The 25,128-nt window shown below is 37.9% G+C and overlaps 6 non-coding genes across 6 annotated transcripts; all 6 read left to right on the top strand.

The window, feature by feature from the left end:
* Positions 1–17,411: 17,411 nt before the first annotated feature.
* On the top strand, positions 17,412–17,493 carry TRNAL-AAG (transfer RNA leucine (anticodon AAG)). The gene has a single exon. It is a non-coding gene; the product is annotated as a tRNA-Leu (tRNA).
* A 1,379-nt stretch (positions 17,494–18,872) lies between these two features.
* TRNAL-AAG (transfer RNA leucine (anticodon AAG)) lies at positions 18,873–18,954 on the top strand. Its single transcript has one exon. It is a non-coding gene; the product is annotated as a tRNA-Leu (tRNA).
* Positions 18,955–20,333: 1,379 nt separating this feature from the next.
* TRNAL-AAG (transfer RNA leucine (anticodon AAG)) lies at positions 20,334–20,415 on the top strand. Its single transcript has one exon. It is a non-coding gene; the product is annotated as a tRNA-Leu (tRNA).
* Positions 20,416–21,774: 1,359 nt separating this feature from the next.
* On the top strand, positions 21,775–21,856 carry TRNAL-UAG (transfer RNA leucine (anticodon UAG)). Its single transcript has one exon. It is a non-coding gene; the product is annotated as a tRNA-Leu (tRNA).
* Positions 21,857–23,235: 1,379 nt separating this feature from the next.
* TRNAL-AAG (transfer RNA leucine (anticodon AAG)) lies at positions 23,236–23,317 on the top strand. Its single transcript has one exon. It is a non-coding gene; the product is annotated as a tRNA-Leu (tRNA).
* Positions 23,318–24,890: 1,573 nt separating this feature from the next.
* TRNAL-AAG (transfer RNA leucine (anticodon AAG)) lies at positions 24,891–24,975 on the top strand. Its single transcript has one exon. It is a non-coding gene; the product is annotated as a tRNA-Leu (tRNA).
* Positions 24,976–25,128: the final 153 nt, after the last annotated feature.

Below are 25,128 nucleotides of genomic sequence, written 5' to 3'. Positions count from 1 at the left end.
AGCGGTAATTCTATCCTATAATTTTGAACTACAAAAGGAGGAAAACCTGCGAAAACTGAGATTTTAAGATTGGACTGTAGAAAGGCAGTTTTTAATGGACTCAGTAAAAAGGAAGGAAAGGTAGGATGTGCTAAAGGAAAGAAATGTCCAGGAAGGATGGGAGATTTTGCTAAATTTAATTCTCACTGCACAATCAGTAACAATCCCGAAAAGAAGTAAGAATGGAAAGCATTTATGGAGACCAGGATGGCTGAATACTGAACTTAAAAGCTTGCTAAAAAGGAACAAAGAAATGAATATCAAATGGAAAGAAGAATATAATGCTGTTTGCAGGGAAAGCTGGGCTAGTGTTAGAAGAGCTAAAGCAAGTAATGAAGTGAGGCTTGCAAGAGAGACCAAAAGCAATAAGAAAGGATTTTGGAAGTAAGTCAAAAGTTAAAGAAATGTCAAAGATGCTATAGGATTTTTAAAGGATGAAAAGTGTGAAGTGGTCAATAATTATGTTGAGAAGACTGAACTTTTAAATTCCTGTTTTTCTTCTGTGTTCTCTAAGAAAGCAAATGTAACATCAAGTGATCTTCACTGTGCTGAAGAAGAAAAGGAACATGTGAACAAGTCATACATATGAATACTGCATATGAGTGGTCATGTTGGCTTTAGGCATCAGAATTAATTACATAATTTACCATCTATGCTACATCCATGTCAGTTCAATCAATGATCAACCATTCTCAAAATTTGCCAAAATCAATCTTGGTCAAAAGAAGTCTAACTGCTAGCTCATATCCCTGCTGCCTTTTTAGGGTTATCAATACAGGATGAGTAGAGTGATTAGCAAACATAAACAGAGCCATGCTGCTTCAGCTGCTTTCTAGTAAGTCACCCTAGTGATGGATTCATAGCTACACTGCTCTGCACTGCTGTATAATGTCTTCCTTGCTGCTGCTTCTGATTATCTGTTACGTACAGGCAGGGATGTAGGAATCCTTCATGTTTGAATGTCCTGTATATGTGAGATCATAGCAAGTAATCTATACCACCTAATTCAGTGATATCTAAAAATTAGCGGATGAGCCAACAGAGGATAGATTAGTTAAATATCTGGATACAAGTCATATGTTTTGTAAAATGGTGCCCCAGAGTCATTGTACAAACAAATCCCTGATAATTACGTTGCTGTTGTATAATAACATTTGTCTTTTTGTCTTATTGAATATAAAATATTTTCTGCCACTTACATCAAAAGCAAACTTCTGATATAAATAACATTGAATATCTTTGAAAGGTAGAGTGGCTGATTGGTCTAAGGCGCTGGATTTAGGCTCCAGTCTCTCTGGAGGCTTGGTTTCAAATCCCACCGCTGCCGTTATTTATTTGGATCTAATTTTTACCAAAAATTAGGAAATAGTTGAGGAAGTAAAGGGGATTGAGAATTTAGGAGGCAACAGTAATTCTATCCTATACTTTTGAACTACAAAAGGTGGAAAACCTGCGAAAACTGAGATTTTAAGATTGGACTGTAGAAAGCCAGTTTTTAACCGGTTCCCGACCGCCCACTGTAGATAAACGTCCGCGCTGCCTGGGCTCTGTGCAGCGCCGACGTTTAAAAACGGTGGGAGGTCTCGCAGTGGTCAGGACCCCTTGGGTCCTGCAAGCACTGCGATTCCGGTGCAGAGCGTTGGCTCTGACAGGGAACATCATCGGGACCTGATTAGATCAGGTCCCAGTGATGTTAACCCTTTGCTGTCTTCTATATGCTGCAATCTATAGTGATCGCGGCATATAGGAGACAGCAGGAGGAGAGGGGGTCGTCTTACTTACCTCCGAAGACCTCCGTTTCGTTTGAGGACCTGGGGTTGCTATAGCAGCTGGAGGTCACATGACCGCCTCCAGCTTTGCCATATATGGTGTCCTGTCTGGCTCAGCCTGCAGGCTGAGCCAGACAGGAGACTGACTGAAACAGTCATTGAAGATCTCATGTAATGTAATACATGTCTATTACATTACATGAGATCAGTGATCAGAAAAATAAAAATTAATGTCCCATACAGGGACTAAGTAAAAATGTAAAAAAAAGTAAAAAAAAAGTTTTTAAACTATTAAAAAAAAATCACAAAATAAATAAAAATAAATAAATAAAATATTAAACCAATAAATCCGTATATTTTTACAAAACCAAAAAAAGTACACATATTTGGTATCGCCGCGTCTGAAACAACCCGAGCTATAAAACTGTCACACTAATTAACTCCTTCTGTGCACACCGTAATAAAAATAAATAAAAAACGGAGCAAAAAAATATGCTTTTTCATCATATCGCCAAACAAAAAGTGGAAAAAATGCGATCAAAAAGCAGAATAGAAATAAAAATGGTACCACTGAAAACGTCATCTTGTTCCACAAAAAAAAGCCGCCATACAGCTCCATCAGCCGAAAATTAAAAAAGTTATAGCGCTCAGAATAAAGCAATGCAAAAAAAAATATTTTTTTTTCTATAAAATTGTTTTATTGTGTAAAAGCGCCAAAACATAAAAAAATACAGTAAGTGTAGTATCGCTGTAAACGTACTGACCCGAAGAATAACGCTGCCTGATCACTTTTACCACACGCAGAACGGCATAAAAAAACCCTCAAAAAACAATTCCTGAAGTGTTTGTTTTTGTTAATTTTACCTTCCAAAAAACGGAATAGAAAGCGATCAAAAAATGTCACGTACCCAAAAGTGGTTCCAATAAAAATGTCAACTCGTCCCGCAAAAGACAAGCCATCACATGACTCTGTCGGCAGAAATATGTAAAAATTATAGCTCTCAAAATATGGTGATGCAAAAACTAGATTTTGCAAAAAAAGCGTATTTTAGTGTGTGACAGCTGTCAGTCATAAAACCCGATATAAATCTGGTATCTCTGTAATCGCACCGACCCAAAGAATAAAGTAATCTAATCAGTTATATCACACTTGGAACAGCATAAAAAATAAATAAAACAAATATTATTCACCTGCTACTAATATGTTTATTATGTCTCCCAAAGATCCCAGTAAGGCTCTGCTCACATTTATCCTGTGCTCTGCGTTGAGCACTTACACCAGCGTTTCTGTGTAAATCTCTGAAATACGTGATTCAGCCGGAACCCATGATGGAAGATTCCCTGTAATGAGGCAGATATAGGCCACTGTGGACGCCGTCTAGCCTGGGATCCCACGGTGTCATTTGTTTTAGGCGTGCATAAAAGTGCGGTTGGCCACAGTTTTCTGCACTTCTGAAAAAAAGGACACCACTAAACAGAGGCCAGACGGAGTCCAGAGTAACTCTGCTGCCTCATTATAGTGAATGGATCCTGCAGGGGATTCATCTGAATTACATCACTTGGAAATTTAGATGGAAACCCCGTTTTAAGTGCTCAGCCTAGAGCGCTGGATAAATGTTACGTAAAATGTTCCCAATAAAAGCTTCAACTCAGTCCTAAAAAAAACCTAGTCCCCACTCAGGTCCGTCATCTGTTAAAAATATAAGGGACTTCCAAGTTACTGGTAGCAGAAAGGCTCTGCAAAAGCAAAATGGTCCTTGCCCCCCAAAAGAAATTCAGAAAATTTTGTGCTCCCAAATCCAAATGCCTATTCTACAATAATTTGTTCTCCAATTGTCAAATAGCGCTCCGTCCCTCCCAGATCTCGCCGTATGGCTGAGCGGTACGATACAGCCACATATGGGGTTTTGCCACTTTTAGAAGAAATTGTGTGACGCATTTCGGCACCATTTTTACCCATTGCCCTGTGTGAAAATGTAAAATCTGAGGGTAAAACATTTTTTTGTGGTAAAAATATAATTATGCTTTTTTCACTGCCCAATGGTATAAATAAAAAAATAAAAAAATACTCACTACTTCCCTAGATGAATTCCTTGAGAGGTGTAGTTTACAAAATGGGGTCACTTGTGGGGGTTTCTGCTGTTTTGGCATGTCAGCGACTCTTCAAATGTGACATGGTGTCTGCTGCCTATCCCAGCCAGCATAGCGCTCCTTTCTCTTCCGAACCCTGCCGTACACCAAAGCATTGGTTTTCCCCCACATATGGGGTATCGGCGTACTCAGGAGAAATTGTACAACAAATTTCATGGTGCAATTTATCCTGTTACCCTTATGATAATGCAAAACTAGGGAATGAAAAACATTTTTTATGGGAAAAATGTGAAAATTTTATTTTTACGGCTCAATATTATAAACTTCTGTGAAGCAGCTGGGGGTGCAAGGTGCTCACCACACATCTAGATAAGTTCCCTAAGGGGTATAGTTTACAAAATGGTGGCACTTGTGGGGGGTTTCCACTGTTTAGGCACATCAGGGGCTCCCCAAATGTGACATGGCGTCCGCTAATTATTCAAACAAATTTTACATTCAAAAAGTCAAATGGCGCTACTTCCCTTTCAAACCCTGCCATGTGCCCAAACAGTAATTTGCCTTCACATATGGGGTATCGGCGTGTTCAGGAGAAATTGTACAAGAAATTTCATGGTGCAATTTATCCTGTTACCCTTATGATAATACAAAATTAGGGAATGAAAAACATTTTTTGAGGGAAAAATGTGAAAATTTTATTTTTACGGCTCAATATTATAAACTTCTGTGAAGCAGCTGGGGGTGCAAGGTGCTCACAACACATCTAGATAAGTTCCCTAAGGCGTCTAGTTTCCAAAATGGTGGCAATTGTGGGGTGTTTCCACTGTTTAGGCACATTAGGGGCTCCCCAACTGCGACATGGCGTCTGCTAATTATTCAAACAAATTTTACATTCAAAAAGTCAAATGGCGCTCCTTCCCTTTCAAACCCTGCCATGCGCCAAAACAGTAATTTGCCTCCACATATGAGGTATCAGCGTGTTCAGGAGAAATTTCACAACAAATTTCATGGTGCAATTTATCCTATTACCCTTATGATAATGCAAAATTAATGGATGAAAAACGGTTTTGTGGGAAAAATGTGAAAATTTTATTTTTACAGCTCAATATTATAAACTTCTGTGAAGCACCTTGGGGTTCAAGGTGCTCACCACACATCTAGATAAGTTACCCAAGGGGTCTAGTTTCCAAAATGGTGTCACTTGTGGGGGGTTTCCACTGTTTAGGCACATCAGGAGCTCTCCAAACGCAACATGGCGTCTGCTAATTATTCAAACAAATTTTACATTCAAAAAGTCTAATGGCGCTCCTTCCCTTCCGAACCCTGCAGTGCGCCCAAACAGTGGTTTTCCCCCACATATGGGGTGTCAGCACGCTCAAGAGAAATTGCACAAAAAAAGTTGGGGTCCATTTTTTCCTGTTACTCCTGTGAAAATAAAAAAAATTGGGTTTAAAGTAACATTTTTGTGAAAAAAGTTAAATGTTAATTTTTTTCTTCCACATTCCAAAAATTCCTGTGAAGCACCTGAAGGGTTAATAAAGTTCTTGAATGTGGTTTTGAGCACCTTGAGGGGTGCAGTTTTTAGAATGGTGTCACTTTTGGGTATTTTCTGTCATAAAGACCCCTCAAAGTGGCTTCAAATATGATGTGGTCCCTAAAAAAATGTTTTTGTAAATTTTGTTGGAAAAATGAGAAATCGCTGGTCAACTTTTAACCCTTATAGCTCCCTAACAAAATAAAATTTTGGTTCCAAAATTGTGCTGATGTAAAGTAGACATGTGGGAAATGTTATTTATTAACTATTTTGTGTGACATATCTCTCTGATTTAAGGGCATGAAAATTCAAAGTTTGAAAATTGCAAAATTTTCAAAATTTTCACCAAATTTCCGATTTTTTCACAAATAAACACAAGTTATATCGAAGAAATTTTATGACTATCATGAAGTACAATATGTCATGAAAAAACAATCTCAGAATCAGGGGAACACGTTGAAGCATTCCAGAGTAATTACTTCTTAAACTGGCAGTGGCCAGAATTGAAAAAATTGGCCCGGTCACGAAGGCAAAAAAAGGCTCTGGCGCGAAGTGGTTAATGGACGCAGTAAAAAGGAAGGAAAGGTAGGATGTTCTAAAGGAAAGAAATGTCCAGGACGGATGGGAGATTTTTCTAAATTAAATTCTCACTGCACAATCAGAAACAATCCCGAAAAGAAGGAAGAATGGAAAGCATTTATGGAGACCAGGATGGCTGAATACTGAACTTAAAAGCTTGCTAAAAAGGAACAAAGAAATGAATATCAAATGGAAAGAAGGGTTCATATCTAAAGAAGAATATAATGCTGTCTGCAGGGAAAGCTGGGCTAGCGTTAGAAGAGCTAAAGCCAGAAATGAATTGAGACTTGCAAGAGAGACCAAGAGCAATAAGAAAGGATTTTGGAAGTGAGTCAAAAGTTAAAGAAAAGCCAAAGATGCTATAGGATTTTTAAAAGATGAAAAGGGTAAAGTGGTCAATAATGATGTTGAGAAGACTGAACTTTTAAATTCCTTTTTGGCTTCTGTGTTCTCTATGAAAGCAAATGTAACATCAAGTGATCTTCACTGTGCTGTAGAAGAAAAGGAATATGTGAACAAGCCATACGTATGAATACTGCATATGAGTGGTCATGTTGGCTTTAGGCATCAGAATTAATTACATAATTTACCATCTAAGTTACATCCATGTCAGTTCAATCAATGATCAAACTTTCTCAAAATTTGCCAAAATCAATCTTGGTCAAATGAAGACTAACTGCTAGCTCATATCCCTGCTGCCATTTTAGGGTTATCAATACAGGATGAGCAGAGTGATGAGCAAACATAAACAGAGACATGCTGCTTCTGCTGCTTTCCAGTAAGTTACCCTAGTGATGGATTCACAGCTACAATGCTCTGCACTGCTGTATAATGTCTTACTTGCTGCTGATTCTGATTATCTGTTACGTACAGGCAGGGGTGTAGGAATCCTTCATGTTTGAGTGTCCTGTATATGGGAGATCATAGCAAGTAATCTATACCACCTAATTCAGTGATATCTAAAAATTTAGCGGATGAGAAAACAGAGGAAAGATTAGTTAAATATCAGGATACAAGTCATACATTTTGTAAAATGGTGCCCCAGAGTCAATGTACAAACAAATCCCTGATAATTACGTTGCTGTTGCATAATAACATTTGTCTTATTGGATATAAAATATTTTCTGCCACTTACATCAAAAGCAAACTTCTGATTTAAATAACTTTAAAGATCTGTAAGAGGTAGCGTGTCTCTGGAGGCGTGGGTTTAAATCCCACCACTGCCATTAATTAGTTGGATCAAATTTTTTCCAAAAATTAGAAAAAAATTGAAGAAGTAAAGGGGATTGAGAATTTAGGAGGCAGCAGTAATTCTATCCTATACTTTTGAACTAAAAAATGTGGAAATCTTGCGAAAACTGAGATTTTAAGATTGGACTGTAGAAAGGCAGTTTTTAATGGACTCAGTAAAAAGGAAGGAAAGGTAGGATGTTCTAAAGGAAAGAAATGTCCAGGAAGGATGGGAGATTTTGCTAAATTAAATTCTCACTTCTCAATCAGTAACAATCCCGAAAAGAAGGAAGAATGGAAAGCATTTATGGAGACCAGGATGGCTGAATACTGAACTTAAAAGCTTGCTAAAAAGGAACAAAGAAATGAATATCAAATGAAAAGAAGGGTTCATATCAAAAGAAGAATATAATGCTGTCTGCAGGGAAAGCTGGGCTAGCGTTAGAAGAGCTAAAGCCAGTAATGAAGTGAGGCTTGCAAGAGAGACCAAAAGCAATAAGAAAGGATTTTGGAAGTAAGTCAAAAGTTAAAGAAAAGCCAAAGATGCTATAGGATTTTTAAAAGATGAAAAGGGTAAAGTGGTCAATAATGATGTTGAGAAGACTGAACTTTTAAATTTCTGTTTTGCTTCTGTGTTCTCTAAGAAAGCAAATGTAACATATTGTGATCTTCACTGTGCTGTAGCAGAAAAGGAACATGTGAGCAAGTCCTATGTATGGATACTGCATATGAGTGGTCATGGTGGCTTTAACAAAGAACACAGCTCTGTGTTCGAAACACGTTGCGTTTTTTCCATGTGAGATTCCCCGATGTAATTTGGAAATTTTTAAACTGCGTGGATTTGCTTCAATAAATATTTTCACTTTTGGAAGCTGGTTTCTTTAACTTTTTTTTTTTTTTTTTCATGTTGGCTTTAGGCATCAGAATTAGTTACATAATTTACCATCTATGTTACATCCATGTCAGTTCAATCAATGATCAACCATTCTCAAAATTTGACAAAATCAATCTTGGTCAAAAGAAGTCTAACTGCTAGCTGCTTCTGATTATCTGTTACGTACAGGCAGGGGTGTAGGAATCCTTCATGTGTGAGTGTCCTGTAAATGGGAGATCATAGCAAGTAATCTATACCACCTAATTCAGTGATATCTAAAAATTAGCGGATGAGCCAACAGAGGAAAGATTAGTTAAATATCTGGATACAAGTCATATGTTTTGTAAAATGGTGCCCCAGAGTCAATGTACAAACAAATCCCTGATAATTACGTTGCTGTTGCAAAATAACATTTGTCTTTTTGTCTTATTGGATATAAAATATTTTCTGCCACTTACATCAAAAGCAAACTTCTGATATAAATAACTTTAATCCTCTGTAAGAGGTAGCGTGGCCGAGCGGTCTAAGGTGCTGGATTTAAGCTCCAGTCTCTCTGGAGGCGTGGGTTTCCAAAAATTAGGAAAAGGTTGAGGAAGTAAAGGGGATTGAGAACTTAGGAGGCAGCGATCATGCAATCCGATAATTTTGAACTAGAAAAGGAGGAAAACCTGCGAAAACTGAGATTTTAAGATTGGACTGTAGAAAGGGAGTTTTTAATGGACTCAGTAAAAGGGAAGGAAAGGGAGGATGTTCTAAAGTAAAAAATGTCCAGTAAGGATGGGAGATTTTGCTAAATTAAATTCTCACTGCACAATCAGTAACAATCCCGAAAAGAAGGAAGAATGGAAAGCATTTATGGAGACCAGGATGGCTGAATATTGATCTTAAAAGCTTGCTAAAAAGGAACAAAGAAATGAATATCAAATGGAAAGAAGGGTTCATATCTAAAGAAGATTATAATGCTGTCTGCAGGGAAATCTGGGCTAGCGTTAGAAGTGCTAAAGCCAGTAATGAATTGAGGCTTGCAAGAGAGACCAAAAGCAATAAGAAAGGATTTGGAAGTAAGTAAAAAGTTAAAGAAAAGCCAAAGATGCTATAGGATTTTTAAAAGATGAAAAGGGTAAAGTGGTCAATGATGATGTTGAGAAGACTGAACTTTTAAATTCCTATTTGGCTTCTGTGTTCTCTACGAAAGCAAATGTAACATCAAGTGATCTTCACTGGGCTGTAGAAGAAAAGGAACATGTGAACAAATCATACGTATGAATACTGCATTTGCGTGGTCATGTTGGCTTTAGGCATCAGAATTAATTACATAATTTATCATCTATGTTACATCCATGTCAGTTCAATCAATGATCAACCATTCTCAAAATTTGCCAAAATCAACCTTGGTCAAAAGAAGTCTAACTGCTAGCTCATATCACTGCTGCCTTTTTAGGGTTATCAATACAGGATGAGCAGAGTGATTAGCAAACATAAACAGAGCCATGCTGCTTCTGCTGCTTTCCAGTAAGTCACCCTAGTGATGAACTCATAGCTACATTGCTCTGCACTGCTGTATAAGGTGTTCTTTGCTGCTGCTTCTGATTATCTGTTACGTACAGGCAGGGAGGTAGCAATCCTTCATGTTTGAGTGTCCTGTATATGGGAGATCATAGCAAGTAATCTATACCACCTAATTCAGTGATATCTAAAAATTAACGGATTAGCCAACAGAGGAAAGATTAGTTAAATTTCTGGATACAAGTCATATGTTTTGTAAAATGGTGCCCCAGAGTCAATGTACAAACACATCGCTGATAACTGCGTTGCTCATGCATAATAACATTTGTATTTTTGTCTAATTAGATATACAATGTTTTCTGCAACTTATATCATTAGCAAATTTCTGATTTAAATAAGTTTGAAAACACTTATGAGGTAGCGTAGCCGAGCAGTCTAAGGTGCTGGATTAAGGCTCCAGTCTCTCTGGAGGCATGGGTTCAAATCCCACCACTGCCATTATTTATTTGGATTTTATTTTTACCAAAATTTTTGAAATAGTTGAGGAAGTAAAGGGGATTGAGAATTTAGGAGGCAGCAGTAATACTATCCTATACTTTTGAACTACAAAAGGTGGAAAACCTGCGAAAAGTGAAATTTTAAGATTGGACTGTAGAAAGGCAGATTTTAATGGACTCAGTAAAAAGGAAGGAAAGGTAGGATGTTCTAAAGGAAAGAAATGTCCAGGAAATATGGGAGATTTTGCTAAATTAAATTCTCACTGCACAATCAGTAACAATCCCAAAAAGAAGGAAGAATGGAAAGCATTTATGGAGACCAGGATCGATGAATACTGATCTTAAAAGCTTGCAAAAAAGGAACAAAGAAACGAATATCAAATAGAAAGAAGGGTTCATATCTGAAGAAGAATATAATGCTGTCTGCAGGGAAAGCTGGGCTAGCGTTAGAAGAGCTAAAGCCTGTAATGAATTGAGGCTTGCAAGAGAGACCAAAAGCAATAAGAAAGGAATTTGGAAGTAAGTCAAAAGTTAAAGAAAAGCCAAAGATGCTATAGGATTTTTAAAGGATGAAGAGGTTAAAGTGGTCAATAATGATGTTGAGAAGACTGAACTTTTAAATTCCTGTTTTGCTTCAGTGTTCTCTAAGAAAGCAAATGTTACATCAAGTGATCTTCATTGTGCTGTAGAAGAAAAGGAAGATGTGAGCAATTCATATGTATGAATATTGCATATGAGTGGTCATGTTGGCTTTAGGCATCAGAATTAATTACATAATTTACCATCTATGTTACATCCATGTAAGTTCAATCAATGATCAACCATTCTCAAAATTTGCCAAAATCAATCTTGGTCAAAAGAAGTCTAACTGCTAGCTCATATCCCTGCTGTCTTTTTAAGGTGATCAATACAGGATGAGCAGAGTGATTAGCAAACATAAACAGAGACATGCTGCTTCTGCTGCTTTCCAGTAAGTCACCCTAGTGATGAACTCATAGTAACATAGTAACATAGTTTGTAAACCCGAATAAAGACTTGCGTCCATCAAGTTCGACCTGTTAGTTCTGTAATTGCTAAAGTTGATCCAGAGGAGGGCAAAAACCCCAAATCATTTAGCCAATCTTCACCTGAGGAAAAATTCCCTCCCGACTCTGAAACCAGCAGTCAGAATAAATCCCTGTATCAACCTACTATTTTATTTTATTTTTAAGTATACGCTGAAATCTGCCTGGTATCTAGAAAAGCATCCAGTCCCCTTGCTTGCCTCACATCCCACCTATTTCCTTGGTTCCCCCCCGTCTCTAGTTTAAAAACTCCTCCAACCTATTACCCATATTCTTCTCCAGCACCGCTGCACCCTCCCCATTGAGGTGCAGCCCGTCCCTATGGTAGAGCCTGTAGCCGACCGCGAAGTAGGCCCAGTTCTCCATGAACCCAAACCCTTCTTCCTTGCACCAACTCTTTAGCCACTTATTCACCTCCCTAACTTCCCGTTGGCGCTCCTGTGTGGCTCGCGGGATTGGTAGTATTTCTGAGAAAACTACCTTGGAGGTCCTTGCCCTAAGCTTCCAACCTAGGTCCCTGAAATCATTTTTAAGGACCCTCCATCTACCACTCACTTTGTCATTGGTGCCGATGTGGACCATGACCGCTGGGTCTTCGCCAGCCCCACCCAGTAACCTGTCAACCCGATCCGCGATGTGCTGGACTCGAGCGGCAGAGAGTTAGCACACCGTTCGGCGATCCCGGTCTTTGTGACAGATTGCCCTGTCTGTCCCCCTAATAAAAGAATCACCCACTACCAGATCCTGTCTTCTCTGCCCTACACTTCCCCCCTCCCCCTCATTACTGGAGCATACACTACCCCGGAGGTCAGAGGATCTGTCGTGCTCCAATAATGACGGTTCTGAACCAGCCTTCAGATACTTCTTCCCTCTATCCCTCCTAACTGTTATCCAGCTCCCTGCCTGTTCAGCCTGCACTTCCCCTCTATGCTCCACCCCCAGTATTGACCCAGTGAGTGTCTGCTCGGTGAGCAGCAAACTCCGTTCCATGTTGTCGATGCTCCTCAGTATCGCTATCTGAGCACTTAGATCCAGAATTTGGGCTTCCAAGTGCACGATATGCTCACATCTCTCGCAGCAGTATGGATCCTCGAGCGGTTGCTCACGGAATGCAAACATTGCACAAGATGTACACTGCACGGCTCCGGCCAACATGGACGTCATTCTAAATATGGGGATACAGTCAGTATATATATACAAGTACAAAACACAATTATTTATATATAGGTGTATGGACGGGGATCAATTAGGGATGTGCAAGTGTATCAATTAGATATCGGTGGGGGATCAGTTAAGTATGGACGGGGATCAATTAAGTATCAAGTATGAACGGGGGAATCAGCTAAGTAGGTCAGGTGGATTAATAAAGTAAAAAGTAAAGAAAGAATGAAATACAGTCAGCAATTCAGTCCTAAGTCCTCCCTTCCAAACTCGCTGAAAACAAAGTCACTGAAAAGCAAGTCACACACTTATTTTCATTCGCACTTACGCTCCGGACACACGCAGCTTGTTCACACTCGCAAACTAAGAGATTTAGAGAGTTTTTTTTTTTCCAGCAATGCACCCTTCACCTCAATGCACTTCCAATGAGTGCTCTGCACTGCTGTATAATGTCTTCCTTGCTGCTGCTTCTGATTATCTGTTACGTACAGGCAGGGGTGTAGGACTCCTTCATGTTTGATTGTCCTGTATATGGGAGATCATAGCAAGTAATCTATACCACCTAATTCAGTGATATCTAAAAATTAGCGGATGAGCCAACAGAGGAAAGATTGGTTAAATATCTGGATACAAGTCATATGTTTTGTAAAATGGTGCCCCAGAGTCAATGTACAAACAAATCCCTGATAATTACATTGCTGTTGCATAGTAACATTTGTCTTTTTGTCCTATTGGATATAAAATATTTTCTGCCATTTACATCAAAAGCAAATTTCTGATTTAAATAAGCTTGATCATCCGTATGAGGTAGCGTGGCCGAGCAGTCTAAGGCGCTGGATTAAGGCTCCAGTCTCTCAGGATGCGTGGGTTCAAATCGCAACACTGCCATTATTTATTTGGATCTAACATTTACCAAAAATTAGGAAACGGTTGAGGAAGTAAAGAGTAATGAGAATTTAGGAGGCAGCGGTCATGCTATCCTATAATTTTGAACTACAAAAGGTGGAAAACCTGCAAAAACTGAGATTTTAAGATTAGACTGTAGAAAGGCAGTCTTTAATGGACTCAGTAAAAAGAAAGGAAAGGTAGGATGTTCTAAAGCAAAGAAATGTCCAGGAAGGATGGGAGATTTTGCAAAATTAAATTCTCACTGCACAGTCAGTAACAATCCCAAAAAGAAGGAAGAATTGAAAGCATTTATGGAGGGCAGGATGGCTGAATACTGAACTTAAAAGCTTGCTAAAAAGGAACAAAGAAATGAATATCAAATGGAAAGAAGGGTTCATATCTAAAGAAGAATATAATGCTGTCTGCAAGGAAAGCTGGGCTAGCGTTAGAAGAGCTAAAGCCAGTAATGAATTGAGGCTTGCAAGAGAGACCAAAAGCAATAAGAAAGGATTTTGGAAGTAAGTCAAAAGTTAAAGAAAAGCCAAAGATGCTATAGGATTTTTAGAGGATGAAAAGAGCAAAGTGGGAAATAATGATGTTGAGAAGACTGAACTTTTAAATTCCTATTTGGCTTCTGTGTTCTCTAAGAAAGCAAATGTAACATCAAGTGATCTTCACTGTGCTGTAGAAGAAAAGGAACATGTGAACAAGTCATAAGTATGAATACTGCATATGAGTGGTCATGTTGGCTTTAGGCATCAGAATTAATTACATAATTTACCATCTATGTTACATCCATGTCAGTTCAATCAATGATCAACCATTCTCAAAATTTGCCAAAATCAATCTTGGTCAAAAGAAGTCTTACTGCTAGCTCATAACCCTGCTGCCTTTTTAGGGTTATCAATACAGGATGAGCAGAGTGATTAGCAAACATAAACAGAGCCATGCTGCTTCTGCTGCTTTCCAGTAAGTCACCCTAGTGATGGATTCATAGCTACAATGCTCTGCACAGCTGTATAATGTCTTCCTTGCTGATGCTTCTGATTATCTGTTACGTACAGGCAGGGGTGTAGGAATACTTCATGTTTGAGTGTCCTGTATATGGGAGCTCATAGCAAGTAATCTATACCACCTAATTCAGTGATATCTAAAAATTAGCGTATGAGCCCACAGAGGAAAGATTAGTTAAATATCTGGATAAAAGTCATATGTTTTGTCAAATAGTGCCCCAGAGTCAATGTTCAAACAAATCCCTGATGACTACTTTGCTCATGCATAAGAACATTTGTATTTTTGTCTAATTAGATATACAATGTTTTCTGCCACTTATATCATTAGCAAATTTCTGATTTAAATAAGTTTATTCAACCGTATGAGGTAGCATGGCCGAGCGGTCTAAGTTGCTGCATTAAGACTTCAGTCTCTCTAGAAGCGTGGGTTCAAATCCCACCGCTGCCATTATTTATTTGGATCTAATTTTTACCAAAAATTAGGAAAAGGTTGAGAAAGTAAAGGGGATAGAGAACTTAGGAGGCAGCGATCATGCTATCCTACAATTTTGAACTACAAAAGGTGGAAAACCTGAGAAAACTGAGATTTTAAGATTGGACTGTAGTAAGGCCGTTTTTAATGGACTCAGTAAAAACGAAGGAAAGGTAGCATGTTCTAAAGGAAAGAAATGTCCAGGAAGGATGGGAGATTTTGCTAAATTAAATTCTCACTGCACAATCAGTAACAATCCCGAAAAGAAGGAATATAATGCTGTCTGCAGGGAAAGCTAGGCTAGCGTTAGAAGTGCTAAAGCCAGTAATGAAGAGAGGCTGGAAAGAGAGACCAAAAGCAATAAGAAAGGATTTTGGAAGTAAGTCAAAAGTTAAAGAAAAGCCAAAGATGCTATAGGATTTTTAAAGGATGAAAAGGGTAAAGTGGTCAATAATGATGTTGAGATGACTGAACTTTTAAATTCCTGTTTTGCTTCTGTGTTCTCTTAGAAAGCAAATGTAACATCAAGTGATCTTCACTGTGCTGTAAAAGAAAAGGAATATGTGAGCAAATCATGCGTATGAATACAGCATATGAGTGGTCATGTTGGCTTTAGGCAACAGAATTAATTACATAATTTACCATCTATGTTACATCCATGTCACTTCAATCAATGATCAACCATTCTCAAAATTTGCCAAAATCAATCTTGGTCAAAAGAAGTCTAACTTCTAGCTCATTTCCCTGCTGTCTTTTTAGGGTTATCAATACAGGATGAGCAGAGTGATTAGCAAACATAAACAGAGCCATGCTGCTTCTGCTGCTTTCCAGTAAGTCACCCTAGTGATGGATTCATAGCTACACTGCTCTGTACTGCTGTATAATGTCTTCCTTGCTGCTGCTTCTGATTATCTTTTACGTACAGGCAGGGATATAGCAATCCTTCATGTTTGAGTGTCCTGTATATGGCAGATCATAGCAAGTAATCTATACCACCTAATTCAGTGATATCTAAAAATTAGCGGATGAGCCAACAGAGGAAAGATTAGTTAAATATCTGGATACAAGTCATATGTTTTGTAAAATGGTGCACCAGAGTCAATGTACAAACAAATCCCTGATAATTACGTTGCTGTTGCATAATAACATTTGTATTTTTGTCTTATTGGATATAAAATATTTTCTGCCACTTACATCAAAAGCAAACTTCTAATATAAATAACTTTAAATTCTGTATAAGGTAGCGTGGCCGAGTCTAAGGCGCTGGATTTAGGCTCCAGTCTTGCTGGGGACGTGGGTTCAAATCCCACAGCTGCCAATATTTATTTGGTTCTAATTTTTACCAAAAATTAGGAAACGGTTGAGGAAGTAAAGGGGATTGAGAACTTAGGAGGCAGCGATCATGCTATCCTATAATTTTGAAATACAAAAGGAAGAAAACCTGCGAAAACTGAGATTTTAAGAATGGACTGTAGAAAGGCAGTTTTTAATGGACTCAGTAAAAAGGAAGGAAAGGTAGCATGTTGTAAAGGAAAGAAATGTCCAGGAAGGATGGGAGATTTTGCTAAATTAAATTCTCACTGCACAATCAGTAACCATCCCGAAAAGAATGAAGAATGGAAATCATTTATGGAGACCAGGATGGCTGAATACTGAACTTAAAAGCTTGCTAAAAAGGAACAAAGAAATGAATATCAAATGTAAAGAAGGGTTCATAACTAAAGAAGAATATAATGCTGTCTGCGGGGAAAGCTGGGCTAGCATTAGAAGCGCTAAAGCCAGTAAAGAATTGAGGCTTGCAAGAGAGACCAAAAGCAATAAGAAAGGATTTTGGAAGTAAGTCAAAAGTTAAAGAAAAGCCAAAGATGCTATAGGATTTTTAAAGGATGAAAAGGGTAAAGTGGTCAATAATGATGTTGAGAAGACTGAACTTTTACATTCCTATTTTGCTTCTGTGTTCTCTAAGAAAACAAATGTAACATCAAGTGATCTTCACTGTGCTGTAGAAGAAAAGGAACATGTGAGCAAGTCATACATAACAATACGGCATATGAATAGTCATGTTGGCTTTAGGCATCAGAATTAATTACATAATTTACCATCTATGTTACATCGATGTCAGTTCAATCAATGATCAACGATTCTCAAAATTTGCTAATATCAATCTTGGTCAAATGAAGTCTAACTGCTAGCTCATATCCCTGCTGCCTTTTTAGGATTATCAATACAGGATGAGCAGAGTGATTAGCAAACATACACAGAGCCATGCTGCTTCTGCTGCTTTCCAATAAGTCACCCTAGTGATGAACTCATAGCTACATTGCTCTGCACTGCTGTATAATGTCTTCCTTGCTGCTGCTTCTGATTATCTGTTACGTACAGGCAGGGGTGTAGGAATCCTTCATGTTTGAGTGTTCTGTATGTGGGAGATCATAGCAAGTAATCTATACCACCTAATACAGTGATATCTAAAAATTAGCGGATGACCCAACAGAGGAAAGATTAGTTAAATATCTGGATACAAGTCATATGTTTTGTAAAATGGTGCCCCAGAGTCATTGTACAAACAAATCCCTGATAATTGCGTTGCTCATGCATAATAACATTTGTATTTTTGTCTAATTAGTTATACAATGTTTTCCGCAACTTATATCATTAGCAAATTTCTGATTTAAATAAGTTTGAACATCTGTATGAGGTAGCGTGGCCGAGCGGTCTAAGGCGCTGGATTAAGGCTCCAGTCTCTCTGGAGGCGTGGGTTCAAATCCCACCGCTGCCATTATTTATTTGGATCTAATTTTTACCAAAAATTAGGAAATAGTTGAGGAAGTATAGGGGGTTGAGAATTTAGGAGGCAGCTGTAATTTTATCCTATACTTTTGAACTACAAAAGGTGGAAAACATGCGAAAACTGAGATTTTAAGATTGGACTGTAGAAAGGCAGTTTTTAATGGACTCAGTAAAAAGGAAGGAAAAGTAGGATGTTCTTAAGGAAAGAAATGTCCAGGAAGGATGGGAGATTTTGCTAAATTAAATTCTCACTGCACAATCAGTAACAATCCCAAAAAGAAGGAAGAATAGAAAGCATTTATGGAGACCAGGATGGCTGAATACTGAACTTAAAAGCCTGCTAAAAAGGAACAAAGAAATGAATATCAAATGAAAAGAAGTGTTTATATCTAAAGAAGAATATAATGCTGTCTGCTGGGAAAGGTGGGCTAGCGTTAGAAGAGCTAAAGCCAGTAATGAAGTGAGGCTTGCAAGAGAGACCAAAAGCAATAAGAAAGGATTTTGGAAGTAAGTCAAAAGTTAAAGAAAAGCCAAAGATGCTACAGGATTTTTAAAGGATGAAAAGGGTAAAGTGGTCAATAATGATGTTGAGAAGACTGAACTTTTAAATTCCTGTTTTGCTTCTGTGTTCTCTAAGAAAGCAAATGTAACATCAAGTGATCTTCACTGTGCTGTAGAAGAAAAGGAACATGTGAGCAAGTCATACATAACAATACGGCATATGAATAGTCATGTTGGCTTTAGGCATCAGAATTAATTACATAATTTACCATCTATGTTACATCGATGTCAGTTCAATCAATGATCAACGATTCTCAAAATTTGCTAATATCAATCTTGGTCAAATGAAGTCTAACTGCTAGCTCATATCCCTGCTGCCTTTTTAGGATTATCAATACAGGATGAGCAGAGTGATTAGCAAACATACACAGAGCCATGCTGCTTCTGCTGCTTTCCAATAAGTCACCCTAGTGATGAACTCATAGCTACATTGCTCTGCACTGCTGTATAATGTCTTCCTTGCTGCTGCTTCTGATTATCTGTTACGTACAGGCAGGGCTGTAGGAATCCTTCATGTTTGAGTGTTCTGTATGTGGGAGATCATAGCAAGTAATCTATACCACCTAATACAGTGATATCTAAAAATTAGCGGATGAGCCAACAGAGGAAAGATTAGTTAAATATCTGGATACAAGTCATATGTTTTGTAAAATGGTGCCCCAGAGTCATTGTACAAACAAATCCCTGATAATTGCGTTGCTCATGCATAATAACATTTGTATTTTTGTCTAATTAGTTATACAATGTTTTCCGCAACTTATATCATTAGCAAATTTCTGATTTAAATAAGTTTGAACATCTGTATGAGGTAGCGTGGCCGAGCGGTCTAAGGCGCTGGATTAAGGCTCCAGTCTCTCTGGAGGCGTGGGTTCAAATCCCACCGCTGCCATTATTTATTTGGATCTAATTTTTACCAAAAATTAGGAAATAGTTGAGGAAGTATAGGGGGTTGAGAATTTAGGAGGCAGCTGTAATTTTATCCTATACTTTTGAACTACAAAAGGTGGAAAACATGCGAAAACTGAGATTTTAAGATTGGACTGTAGAAAGGCAGTTTTTAATGGACTCAGTAAAAAGGAAGGAAAAGTAGGATGTTCTTAAGGAAAGAAATGTCCAGGAAGGATGGGAGATTTTGCTAAATTAAATTCTCACTGCACAATCAGTAACAATCCCAAAAAGAAGGAAGAATAGAAAGCATTTATGGAGACCAGGATGGCTGAATACTGAACTTAAAAGCCTGCTAAAAAGGAACAAAGAAATGAATATCAAATGAAAAGAAGTGTTTATATCTAAAGAAGAATATAATGCTGTCTGCTGGGAAAGGTGGGCTAGCGTTAGAAGAGCTAAAGCCAGTAATGAAGTGAGGCTTGCAAGAGAGACCAAAAGCAATAAGAAAGGATTTTGGAAGTAAGTCAAAAGTTAAAGAAAAGCCAAAGATGCTACAGGATTTTTAAAGGATGAAAAGGGTAAAGTGGTCAATAATGATGTTGAGAAGACTGAACTTTTAAATTCCTGTTTTGCTTCTGTGTTCTCTAAGAAAGCAAATGTAACATCAAGTGATCTTCACTGTGCTGTAGAAGAAAAGGAACATGTGAGCAAATCATACATAACAATACGGCATATGAATAGTCATGTTGGCTTTAGGCATCAGAATTAATTACATAATTTACCATCTATGTTACATCGATGTCAGTTCAATCAATGATCAACGATTCTCAAAATTTGCTAATATCAATCTTGGTCAAATGAAGTCTAACTGCTAGCTCATATCCCTGCTGCCTTTTTAGGATTATCAATACAGGATGAGCAGAGTGATTAGCAAACATACACAGAGCCATGCTGCTTCTGCTGCTTTCCAATAAGTCACCCTAGTGATGAACTCATAGCTACATTGCTCTGCACTGCTGTATAATGTCTTCCTTGCTGCTGCTTCTGATTATCTGTTACGTACAGGCAGGGGTGTAGGAATCCTTCATGTTTGAGTGTTCTGTATGTGGGAGATCATAGCAAGTAATCTATACCACCTAATACAGTGATATCTAAAAATTAGCGGATGAGCCAACAGAGGAAAGATTAGTTAAATATCTGGATACAAGTCATATGTTTTGTAAAATGGTGCCCCAGAGTCATTGTACAAACAAATCCCTGATAATTGCGTTGCTCATGCATAATAACATTTGTATTTTTGTCTAATTAGTTATACAATGTTTTCCGCAACTTATATCATTAGCAAATTTCTGATTTAAATAAGTTTGAACATCTTTATGAGGTAGCGTGGCCGAGCGGTCTAAGGCGCTGGATTAAGGCTCCAGTCTCTCTGGAGGCGTGGGTTCAAATCCCACCGCTGCCATTATTTATTTGGATCTAATTTTTACCAAAAATTAGGAAATAGTTGAGGAAGTATAGGGGGTTGAGAATTTAGGAGGCAGCTGTAATTTTATCCTATACTTTTGAACTACAAAAGGTGGAAAACATGCAAAAACTGAGATTTTAAGATTGGACTGTAGAAAGGCAGTTTTTAATGGACTCAGTAAAAAGGAAGGAAAAGTAGGAATTTCTTAAGGAAAGAAATGTCCAGGAAGGATGGGAGTTTTGCTAAATTAAATTCTCACTGCACAATCAGTAACAATCCCAAAAAGAAGGAAGAATAGAAAGCATTTATGGAGACCAGGATGTCTGAATACTGAACTTAAAAGCTTGCTAAAAAGGAACAAAGAAATGAATATCAAATGGAAAGAAGAATATAATGCTGTCTGCAGGGAAAGCTGGGCTAGCGTTAGAAGAGCTAAAGCCAGTAATGAATTGAGGCTTGCAAGAGAGACCAAAAGCAATAAGAAAGGATTTTGGAAGTAAGTCAAAAGTTAAAGAAAAGCCAAAGATGCTTTAGGATTTTTAAAAGATGAAAAGGGTAAAGTGGTCAATAATGATGTTGAGAAGACTGAACTTTTAATTTCCTATTTGGCTTCTGTGTTCTCTAAGAAAGTAAATGTAACATCAAGTGATCTTCACTGTGCTGTAGAAGAAAAGAAACATGTGAGCAAGTCATACGTATGAATACAGCATGTGAATAGTCATGTTGGCTTTAGGCATCAGAATTAATTACATAATTTACCATCTATGTTACATCCATGTCAGTTCAATCAATGATCAACCATTCTCAAAATTTGCAAAAATCAATCTTGGTCAAAAGAAGTCTAACTGCTAGCTCATATCCCTGCTGCCTTTTAGGATTATCAATACAGGATGAGTAGAGTGATTAGCAAACATTAACAGAGCCATGCTGCTTCTTCTGCTTTCCAGTAAGTCACCCTAGTGATGGATTCATAGCTACACTGCTCTGCACTGCTGTATCATGTCTTCCTTGCTGCTGTTTCTGATTATCTGTTACGTACAGGCAGGGGTGTAGGAATCCTTCATGTTTGAGTGTCCTGTATGTGGGAGATCATAGCAAATAATCTATACCACCTAATTCAGTGATATCTAAAAATTAGCGGATGAGCCAACAGAGGAAAGATTAGTTAAATATCTGGATACAAGTCATATGTTTTGTAAAATGGTGCCCCAAAGTCAATGTACAAATAATTCCCTGATAATTACGTTGCTGTTGCATAATAACATTTGTCTTTTTGTCATATTGGATATAAAATATTTTCTGCCACTTACATCAAAAGCAAACTTCTGATATATATAACATTAAACATAAGTAAGAGGTAGCGTGGCTGAGCGGTCTAAGGCGCTGGATTTAGGATCCAGTTTCTCTGGAGGCGTGGGTTCAAATCCCACCGCTGCCATTATTTATATGGATCAAATTTTTACCAAAAATTAGGAAACGGTTAAGTTAGTAAAGGGGGTTGAGAACTTAGGAGGCAGCGATCATGCTATCCTATAATCTTGAACTACAAAAGGAGGAAAACCTGCGAAAACTGAGATTTTAAGATTGGACTGTAGAAAGACAGTTTTTAATGGACTCAGTAAAAAGTAAGGAAAGGTAGGATGTTCTAAAGGAAAGAAATGTCCAGGAAAGATGGGAGATTTTGCTAAATTTAATTCTCACTGCACAATCAGTAACAATCCCGAAAAGAAGGAAGAATGGAAAGCATTTATTGAAACCAGGAAGGCTGAATACTGAACTTAAAAGCTTGCTGAAAAGGAACAAAGAAATGAGTATCAAATGGAAAGAAGGGTTCATATCTAAAGAAGAATATAATGCTGTCTGCAGGGAAAGCTGGGCTAGCGTTAGAAGAGCTAAAGCCAGTAATGAATTGAGGCTTGCAAGAGAGACCAAAAGCAATAAGAAAGGATTTTGGAAGTAAGTCAAAAGTTAAAGAAAAGCCAAAGATGCTATAGGATTTTTAAAAGATGAAAAGGGTAATGTGGTCAATAATGATGTTGAGAAGACTGAACTTTTAAATTCCTATTTGGCTTCTCTGTTCTCTAAGAAAGCAAATGTAACATCAAGTGATCTTCAATGTGCTGTAGAAGAAAAGGAACATGTGAAAAAGTCATACATATGAATACTGCATATGAGTGTTCATGTTAGCTTTAGGCATCAGAATTAATTACATAATTTACCATCTATGTTACATCCATGTCAGTTCAATCAATGATCAACCATTCTCAAAATTTGCCAAAATCAATCTTGGTCAAATGAGGTCTAGCTGCTAGCTCATATCACTGCTGCCTTTTTAGGATTATCAATACAGGATGAGCACAGTGATTAGCAAACATAAACAGAGCCATGCTGCATCTGCTGCTTTCCAGTAAGTCACCCTAGTGATGAACTCATAGCTACACTGCTCTGCACTGCTGTATAATGTCTTACTTGCTGCTGCTTCTGATTATCTGTTACGTACAGGCAGGGGTGTAGGAATCCTTCATGTTTGAGTGTCCTGTATGTGGGAGATCATAGCAAGTAATCTATACCACCTAATTCAGTGATATCTAAAAATTAGCGGATGAGCCAACAAAGGAAACATTAGTTAAATATCTGGATACAAGTCATATGTTTTGCAAAATGGTGCCCCAGAGTCAATGTAAAAACAAATCCCTGATAACTACGTTGCTCATGCATAATAACATTTGTATTTTTGTCTAATTAGATATACAATGTTTTCTGCCACTTATATCATTAGCAAATATCTAATTTAAATAAGTTTTAACATCTGTATGAGGTAGCGTGGCCGAGCGGTCTAAGGAGCTGGATTAAGGCTCCAGTCTCTCTGGAGGCGTGGGTTCAAATCCCACCGCTGACATTATTTATTTGGATCTAATTTTTACCAAAAATTAGGAAACAGTTGAGGAAGTAAAGGGGATTGAGAATTTAGGAGACAGCGATAATTCTATCCTATATTTTTGAACTACAAAAGGTGGAAAACCTGCGAAAACTGAGATTTTAAGATTGGACTGTAGAAAGGCAGTTTTTAATGGACTCAGTAAAAAGGAAGGAAAAGTAGGATGTTCTAAAGCAGGGTTCCCCAACTCCAGTCCTCAAGGCCCACCAACAGGTCATGTTTTCAGGATTTCCTTAGTATTGCACACCTGATGGGATTGTTGCCTGTGCAGGTGATGGAATTATCACCTGTGTAATACTAAGGAAATCCTGAAAACATGACCTGTTGGTGGGCCTTGAGGACTGGAGTTGGGGAACCCTGTTCTAAAGGAAAGAAATGTCCAGGAAGGATGGGAGATTTTGCTAAATTAAATTCTCACTGCACAATCAGTAACAATCCCAAAAAGAAGGAAGAATGGAAAGCATTTATGGAGACCAGGATGGCTGAATACTGAACTTAAAAGCTTGCTAAAAAGGAACAAAGAAATGAATATCAAATGAAAAGAATGGTTCATATCTAAAGAAGAATATAATGCTGTCTGCAGGGAAAGGTGGGCTAGCGTTAGAAGAGCTAAAGCCAGTAATGAAGTGAGGCTTGCAAGAGAGACCAAAAGCAATAAGAAAGGATTTTGGAAGTAGGTCAAAAGTTAAAGAAAAGCCAAAGATGCTATAGGATTTTTAAAGGATGAAAAGGGTAAAGTGGTCAATAATGATGTTGAGAAGACTGAACTTTTAAATTCCTGTTTTGCTTCTGTGTTCTCTAAGAAAGCAAATGTAACATCAAGTGATCTTCACTGTGCTGTAGAAGAAAAGGAACATGTGAGCAAGTCATACATAACAATACGGTATATGAATAGTCATGTTGGCTTTAGGCATCAGAATTAATTACATAATTTACCATCTATGTTACATCGATGTCAGTTCAATCAATGATCAACGATTCTCAAAATTTGCCAAAATCAATCTTGGTCAAATGAAGTCTAACTGCTAGCTCATATCCCTGCTGCGTTTTTAGGATTATCAATACAGGATGAGCAGAGTGATTAGCAAACATAAACAGAGCCATGCTGCTTCTGCTGCTTTCCAGTAAGTCACCCTAGTGATGGATTCTTAGCTACACTGCTCTGCACTGCTGTATAATGTCTTCCTTGCTGCTGCTTCTGATTATCTGTTACGTACAGGCTGGGGTGTAGGAATCCTTCATGTTTGAGTGTCCTGTATGTGGGAGATCATAGCAAGTAATCTATACCACCTAATTCAGTGATATCTAAAAATTAGCGGTTGAGCCAACAGAGGAAACATTAGTTAAATATCTGGATACAAGTCATATGTTTTGCAAAATGGTGCCCCAGAGTCAATGTAAAAACAAATCCCTGATAACTACGTTGCTCATGCATAATAACATTTGTATTTTTGTCTAATTAGATATACAATGTTTTCTGCCACTTATATCATTAGCAAATTTCTGATTTAAATAAGTTTGAACATCCGTATGAGGTAGCGTGGCCGAGCGGTCTAAGGCGCTGGATTAAGGCTCCAGTCTCTCTGGAGGCGTGGGTTCAAATCCCATCGCAGACATTATTTATTTGGATCTAATTTTTACCAAAAATTAGAAAGCAGTTGAGGAAGTAAAGGGGATTGAAAATTTAGGAGGCAGCATTAATTCTATCCTATACTTTTGAACTACAAAAGGTGGAAAACCTGTGAAAACTAAGATTTTAAGATTGGACTGTA

The sequence above is a fragment of the Phyllobates terribilis genome, unplaced genomic scaffold (genome assembly GCF_046119375.1).
Source record: "Phyllobates terribilis strain yellow unplaced genomic scaffold, ASM4611937v1 Scaffold_11__3_contigs__length_659146591, whole genome shotgun sequence".
Taxonomy (NCBI): domain Eukaryota; kingdom Metazoa; phylum Chordata; class Amphibia; order Anura; family Dendrobatidae; genus Phyllobates; species Phyllobates terribilis.
This window is presented reverse-complemented; position numbering and strand designations above follow the sequence as displayed.